The sequence below is a fragment of the Phoenix dactylifera genome, chromosome 17, assembly GCF_051530095.1.
Source record: "Phoenix dactylifera cultivar Ajwa chromosome 17, Ajwa_hap1_PhDact_Kaust_v1.1, whole genome shotgun sequence".
Classification (NCBI taxonomy): domain Eukaryota; kingdom Viridiplantae; phylum Streptophyta; class Magnoliopsida; order Arecales; family Arecaceae; genus Phoenix; species Phoenix dactylifera.
In genome coordinates this window covers 3,246,784-3,254,191 of record NC_143206.1, presented here as the reverse complement: position 1 = coordinate 3,254,191, position 7,408 = coordinate 3,246,784, and the positions used below count along the sequence as shown (strand labels likewise).

Sequence of the window (7,408 nt, the reverse complement as noted above, 5' to 3'; positions counted from 1 at the left end):
ATGATCAAAACTTTTATAAGTCTAAACTTAATTGAGAATTAAGTGTTATGAAATAGAATTGTAACTCAATTAATTGATATTGCATAATTATTTGGGCATATAGGTTCGCTTGAATCAAGTTCCTAGGATTGGGTTAGACCTAAGGTTAGAATCATACATGGACAAATAGAATTAATTGATCAAATCTAATTAAGTAGTAACTAGATTAGGTCAAGGAAATTCTATGTCAATTTACAATAGTTGTAGATGGATCAAGTCCATGTCTTTGATTAGACCAAGATGGAATTTGATTTAGGCTCAGAGGTGTAGCCCGAGTCATTTGAGTAATCAAATTGAAATTGATTAACCAGTCGGTGTCTAAGGTAAGTTTGGCAGTTTTGACCGGTGGTTTTTAATTGGGAGCTACTCGCACTGATTCGTCTTTGTGGAGTTAATGGCATATCCCTTCCACCGATCTCACTTACCTGGCCGACATGGTCAATCACATTTTGATTGGATCACTTAATGATTCGAGTTAGCCCATGCCTATAAGAAAAATCAGTTTGACTGATTTAGGTGCCTCCTTAACCGGTTTGAGTTTAATCTGATTTGGTGAGTCAGTGGGAGAAATTAGACTAACCGGATCTTCTTATCTATCCTAATTAAGAAATCTTCTAAAATTATTAGGTCCTTAAAATGAAATGGTTATGGGGATAACTAGGTCATAGCCTCCCATTAAGTTGGGTGATAATGGGTCCAATGTTTTGATAATTATTGGAGGCGCGACACGCCTGGTACTTATCAAGCATTGGAATTGTCATTCAATATATGATGAGTTAAGTGTACCTTCAATAGGCGGTCAGGTGAGCCGAGCCACACTCGGGCTTGGTCGTCTATTAGTTGATTAGACTTGACCCTATCATTTAATGGTTGGACCTGACTAGGGTATTCGGTGGAGGCGCCACATGCCTGCCGAAGGGCAAAATTATCACTAGAAGTTGCTTGGTGAAGCAATTGGTTAAGAACCTACCAATAGGTGCATATGGGTTAGCCGAGCCACACTCGGGCCTATATGCGATCTATTGGGTTCTTGTGCTCACTAAAGAATTAAGAGTAATTTTTCGAATTGAAGGTAGAGGCTACCAATTTGTATAAAATAGTGAGAGTACTTTTAGACTAAAGTCCAAGTCTATTGAGTTTAGTCAATTCATATACTAATAGCCAAATTTTCTTTTTATGCAGAAATGGCCACTAATTTGTCACTTCATTCATTGTTGGACAATGACAAGTTGACTGGTCCAAATTTTAATAATTGGCATAGAAAACTGAAAATAGTGCTAGAGCATGAAAGGATCCTTTATGTGATAACGGATCCAGCACCTGAGCAGCCCGCTGCTAATGCATCAAGATCGGCCAGAGACACTTATCAAAAGTGGCTTAGTGACCGGATCACTGTTCGATATATCATGTTGGCAGCAATGAGTGATGAGTGTTGCCCAAGGTGACAAGCCAAGAGGGGGGGTGAATTGGTTTCTCTTAATTTTAACTATCTTACTTATGTTAATTGATGAGTTAGTGAAATAAACAAATCACAATACAAACAACAAGAAGTATAGTGGTTCGGTGCTCTCCTTAGCACCTACGTCCACTCCCCAAGCGACCCCTTGGGAATTCACTATAATCCCGCGGATTACAGTTGGATTGTTTTCCGGGCTCACAATCCAAAAACCTTTACACTTTGGTTTTTCGGGTTCACCAAAAACTTATGTTGGTTTTACGGGCTCACCAACGAACCTATACAATTGGTTTTACGGGTTCACCAACAACCTACGTTGGTTTTACGGGTTGACCAACAACCTACGTTGGTTTTACGGGATTACCAACAACCTATGTTGGTTTTGCGGGTTGACCAACAACCTACGTTGGTTTTACAGGCTTACCAACAACCTATGTTGGTTTTACGGGCTTACCAACAACCTACAATGTTGGTTTTACGGGCTTACCAACAAACCTTACAACAAGGTGATTAATAAAAGAAGTAAGAAGATTTAAGCTCCTAGATGAGCAAATATAACAATATAATCTACAAAGAAGAGTTTAGAGAATAGTTATCGCTTGATGTGACTTCTCTCTTCTTTATCAAGGATGCTTCACTCTTCAAGGGTGGATGGAGCTCTTAATGACTCTTGGAATCTGCTCAACTACTTTCTTTTGACTCTTGAATGAAGCACTTGGATGAAGCTTGCCTTGCTAGGGTTTTCTCTTGAATGCACTTGATGTATTTTCCCAAGCTTACTTCCTCTGATGAATACTCCCTCTTAAATACTTCTCCAACCTCCAAATAGTCCTTCCTGACCGTTGGATTGAAGAAACTAGCCGTTTATAGCCGTTGGGAGTCCAAAAAGCACTTCTGCACAACTAGCCGTTATGCTTCTGCCCGTGCTTGGGTCGACCCAAACTTTTCTTGGGTCGACCCAAACCACTGTTCATCAGGCTTGGGTCAGCTCAAGCTTTTCTTGGGTCGGCCCAAGCTTTTCTTGGGTCGGCCCTCTCAGAAAATTCAGAACCTTGAATTTCAGCCTTTCTTCACTTGGGTCGACTCAACCTTTCTTTGGGTCGACTCAAGGTTCAGTTGGGTCGACTCAACTTCTTCTTGGGTCGACCCTAACAGGGTTTCCAGAGAACCTTTTCTGTCTTCTGTTCTGTCTTGCCTTTGGGTCGACCCACTCAGGGTTTGGGTCGACTCAAGCTTGGGTCGACTCAACTTCATCTTGGGTCGACCCTCTCAGTATTTCCAGAGAACCATTTTCTGAATTGTTGAGGATCTTGATGTTTGGGTCGACTCATGCTTTCCTTGGGTCGACCCAACTCACTGTTCATCTGTGCCATTTTTGCAGAAGTGTGCCAAATGCTTTCTTGATGTGCCGGGGTCGACCCAATCATCCTTTGGGTCGACTCAATCCACACTTTGCTGCATCTCAAGGTTAGATTCATTCAAATAAACAATGAAATGTATCTATATCAATTTATACAAATATACTGAGAGTAACAGACTTATAAATGAAGTATCGATTTAACTTATAACATACTCTTGATTATTGCTTGTTAATCATCAAAATAACACTATTATCCTCAATCTCCCCCTTTTTGATGATTACAAAATATAGAGTATAAGCCTATTGATACTTATCTTAAAATCAGTTTTTGAAAGGGCTTAACTTGCTGAATTTCAGCTTTTCATATATAAGAGTGAAGTCTCCCCCTATATCATTCAAATGTTGCCAATTTGACTTTTTGAATTGCTCCCCCTTTCATTTATAATTCATTAAAAATGAAACTCCAAAAATTTGAGATAAAACATGAGTTTCAGGTTATGTATCGAGGTGTGAAAGGTGCGTGCCAAATTCTGAAATTCTATGTGCCAAATTCTGAAATTTGATGGAAATTTTTGATTTGATCATTTTCATTGTTGCAAATTGCTCTCCCTTAAATGTATATGCTTTCTTATATGATTTTCAATTTGTTTTACAAGTTATTTCTCTTTTCTTACATAATTTCTTATTTCTCTTTCTTTACATAACTTCTTATTTCTCTTTCTTTACTTCAACTTCTTCTTTCTCTTTCTTTACTTCTCCTCTTATTACTCTTTCTTTACTTCTCCCCCTTTTTGTTATCATCAAATAGGTGCATGGGAAGACACAATAAATAACAACCATTCAAACTTCATTGATCAAAATAGGAACATTTTAGTAATTTCATGCCAAAAACAAAATCAAATACAATGTTCCTCAATCAAGGTTCAAAATACATGATCAACACAAAATACATATGAGAACTGGATACATATTCTAGGCTCTAAACAAGATCGTGAGACTCTCCCGGATCGTTTGGCTACGGCTCTCTTGGGTCCCATTTCTCCAAGATCTTGAAGTAATCTACTGTTTGGAGATGATTGGAGAAGATTTGAGAGTGGGGAATAGGGTTTTCGGAAGAGGACAAAGGGTAAACAGTGCCCTAGATAGCTCACGGGTCCCCCTTTTAACAGTGGGGTCCCGACGTTGGGTCGACTCAAGAATTTTCTTGGGTCGACTCAACGTTGGGTCGACCCTATTCTGGGTTGGGTCGACCCAAGTTCAGAAATTTTTCCTTTCTCTTCCTTTTCGCTTCTAAAAATTTTCCTTGCTTCCAATCTTTACAAATTCTTTCTGGGACAATGATACATGAGTAAGGAATCTATAGATAACAAGTTTGACTCATGTTTCATGGGTTTTTTTTTTGAAATTGGAGGAATGTATCATGAGACTACTTGCTCCCTTTTATATTTCTTCAATAAAAAGGATCACATATGCCTAATTCCCTCCTTAGCATGCAGAATCTATCTTCACTCAATGGTTTTGTGAATATGTCGGCTAATTATTTTTCAGTGCATATATGCTCAATACATATGTTTCCATTTTGCACATGATTCCTAATAAAATGATATCTTATTTCTATGTGTTTGGCTTTAGGAATGAGATATTTAGGATGTAAGCCAGAAGTGATCTCTAAATGTAGATTCCAAAGATAGTTTTGAAAACAAGTGTAGATGGAATCTTTTTCAAGTTATTTCAAGGAGTATCAAGAATAATATTCAAAGAAAACACAAATGAAAATCCAATACCCCTCTTTGTTTTTTAATATATTAAGTATATAGCAACATGAGAGCAATCTAATTAATTTTAGAGTATAGTATAAGAGCAGATAAAGATCAAAACTTATATACTCGAAAAACATAAGATTATGTTGAATCCTTAATTCTTAATGACTTCAAAGTTCTTTCATGATATAAAAATATTGGAGCATAGATACCAAAATATGAATTTATGCAATGTAGGATACATAAAATTCAGGGCTTTGAAAGTTCTTTTAAAGCTCTCTTAAAGACTTTCTTTTACTCCTTTAAAGATTATAGCATCAAAATCAATTAAAATGAATTGGCTCAGGATTGAAATACTAAAGTGCAAGCCAATAAGAGCTCATTAGTGGATTCCAAAGTAAATTTTCAATACTAAGACAAATGGAATCCTTTTCCATTAATTTTCAGAAATAAATGATTTACCGATGAATATAGATGGAAATCCAACTTTCAAAAGATATTCAATGAAGCACAAAGTTTAATACCACTTTACATTTAGTATTCTTTGTCTCATCTTTAGATGCGAATTTATACGATTAAGTTCTATATGATCTCTCCCTCTGAAATTTTCTTTCTTCCTCTTAATTAATCATTCCATTTGAGAGTTTAGAGTTTGAGGATAATTTTCAATTAAGAGATTGAGTATTTAAAGCTCCCCCTCAAAAGATGTATTTTCTTTCAAATTTTTTTTTTGTTCTTCTATAATATCAAGAATGTAGAATGATCCAGAATTTTTCAAAATTTATAGCAATCACTCTTTTTAATCTTTCAAGAATAAATTATATTTCCTCTGATTTTTTTTTTGAATATGTATGGAAATATTAATCAGAAAATAATTCTTTTGAAGCTTAAATTTCTTTCAAAAGTAATTACATTTTCTTTCCTATAAGAATTATTGAAGTGAGTTGAAATATTTTAAGCTTTAGGATCATTAACTCTCTTCTTAAGAATAGTTTCTTTTTTTTTTAATGATAGAAGCATTTAATTATGCAGGAGTGTATATTCAAAATATTAATTTCTTAGTCATAGTTTTTCAGCAATGTATATATGAAGCACCATAAATCTTTTTAATATCAAAATAATATCATATGTTTAGAACCATTTATTTGCAATCAAGATCATTGAAAAACACATCATTTAGACCAATTTCAATACACTTATAAGATAAAAAATGATATGTTTCAGATGCGTATCGGAGCAAACAACCAAGGTATCCAAAGTAATTCTATTTTTCTTAAACCGTAGTTTTCATCTAGAAATCATATTGAGTTATTCCCCAAAATGATGCAATCATTGAAGCATATAATGAAAGTTACAAAAATACGACAGTAGAAATATTTTAAATTAAGTTTAAGCCTTCATTACAAAATCAGATTCTGAATTTCATAAAAATTTTCAAAGAAGCTTTCAAGATTATAATTTGAGATATGCATCTTCTACGTTGTAGCTCATCTTAAATTAATAAGATTGAAAACACATATTTCAAAAATATTAGAGCACATCCAGAATCTTTGTAATTCATATTGAATTTTGGTACAAATTGGAGGACATTATGTATTAATGTTAGGCAAATTAAAAGATAAATTAGCATCAATATATTCTACCTAATTTGCAAATTTGGATTATTCTTTTCTTTTATTTTTCAGATGATATTTATTAAAATAGAAGTATCCTTTTCTTCTTCTTTTTATAAATATATTCAACTTTCAGATTTCAAAGATGATCATGAACGACAAATCTAAAATTTCTTTCAAAAATATTTTTAGAAAAATTCTTATGTAATTTTTTTCAAACATTCAAGCATTGGAACCAATTTAATAAGAAATTTTGTTTTTGATCAAGAGAGTACAAAAGAAATCCAAAATATCATTGATGAGTATAGAATACAAGTAAAAACAATTTTCATTAGGCTTTGGAACACAAGTTATTTCGAAGTCAAAGGTGAAGCAAAAACTTGTATACAAAGTTAAAGCCTATTCCAAATTATGAGCGTCATAAAAAGAAAAATAAATTTGCTGTTGGTAGAAATATGTTTCAATCAAATTATTCAAGCATGGAGCGTTTCAAACTGAATATTGAAAACATATAATTCAAAGTATGCAAAACATAACAAGCATGTCATGGATCAAAATCAATTCTTTTCAAATAAAATTTTCTTTATTTAAATACAATTTAGCACTGATTTTATCCTTAAGGTGTGTTTTCAAGTGATTGAAACTTCATTTGATTTTTCACAACCTTCTTATATATTTTCATTTATTTATCATTCATTCCCCAAATTTTTAATTTCTTTCTCTAACCATTCAATGAACATTTTGATTATCTTCATTTATTTTTCGGTTTTACTTTTCTATGCTCTATATTCTATTTGCTCCCTATTCGGTGGAGTTGGAAGGGGCACGAGGTACTACCACTAGCCTCCCTCTTGTGCCGTCCCTAATATGTCCTACACCGAATAGTTGGGTCAAATAGTGCCGGGTACTACCACTAGCCTCCCCATTGGCACCATCCCTATGATGAGCAAAATAGAAAGGTTAAACCGTTTTCTTTAACAACAAGATATTCACTCCAAACTCTCCCTATTTAAATATAATAAATTATGAATTTTATCCCTTCCAAAAGAATGCTCACACAAGTCTCACAAATATGCTGAATATATTATGCTTGCTCTGCTTTTTCTTAAGATTAAAGTATTTACTTAGCTTTTACTTCTCCCGAACAATGTTCATTTTCTTTTTCTTTATATCTCTCTCT

At 34.1% G+C, this 7,408-nt stretch overlaps 1 long non-coding RNA gene across 1 annotated transcript; it reads right to left on the bottom strand.

Moving 5' to 3' along the window:
* Positions 1 to 1,479: 1,479 nt before the first annotated feature.
* On the bottom strand, positions 1,480 to 2,002 carry LOC149750999 (uncharacterized). The gene is made up of 3 exons (XR_016398904.1): positions 1,957 to 2,002; positions 1,867 to 1,926; positions 1,480 to 1,773 (listed from the first exon to the last, which is right to left on the bottom strand). It is a non-coding gene; the product is annotated as an uncharacterized LOC149750999 (long non-coding RNA).
* Positions 2,003 to 7,408: the final 5,406 nt, after the last annotated feature.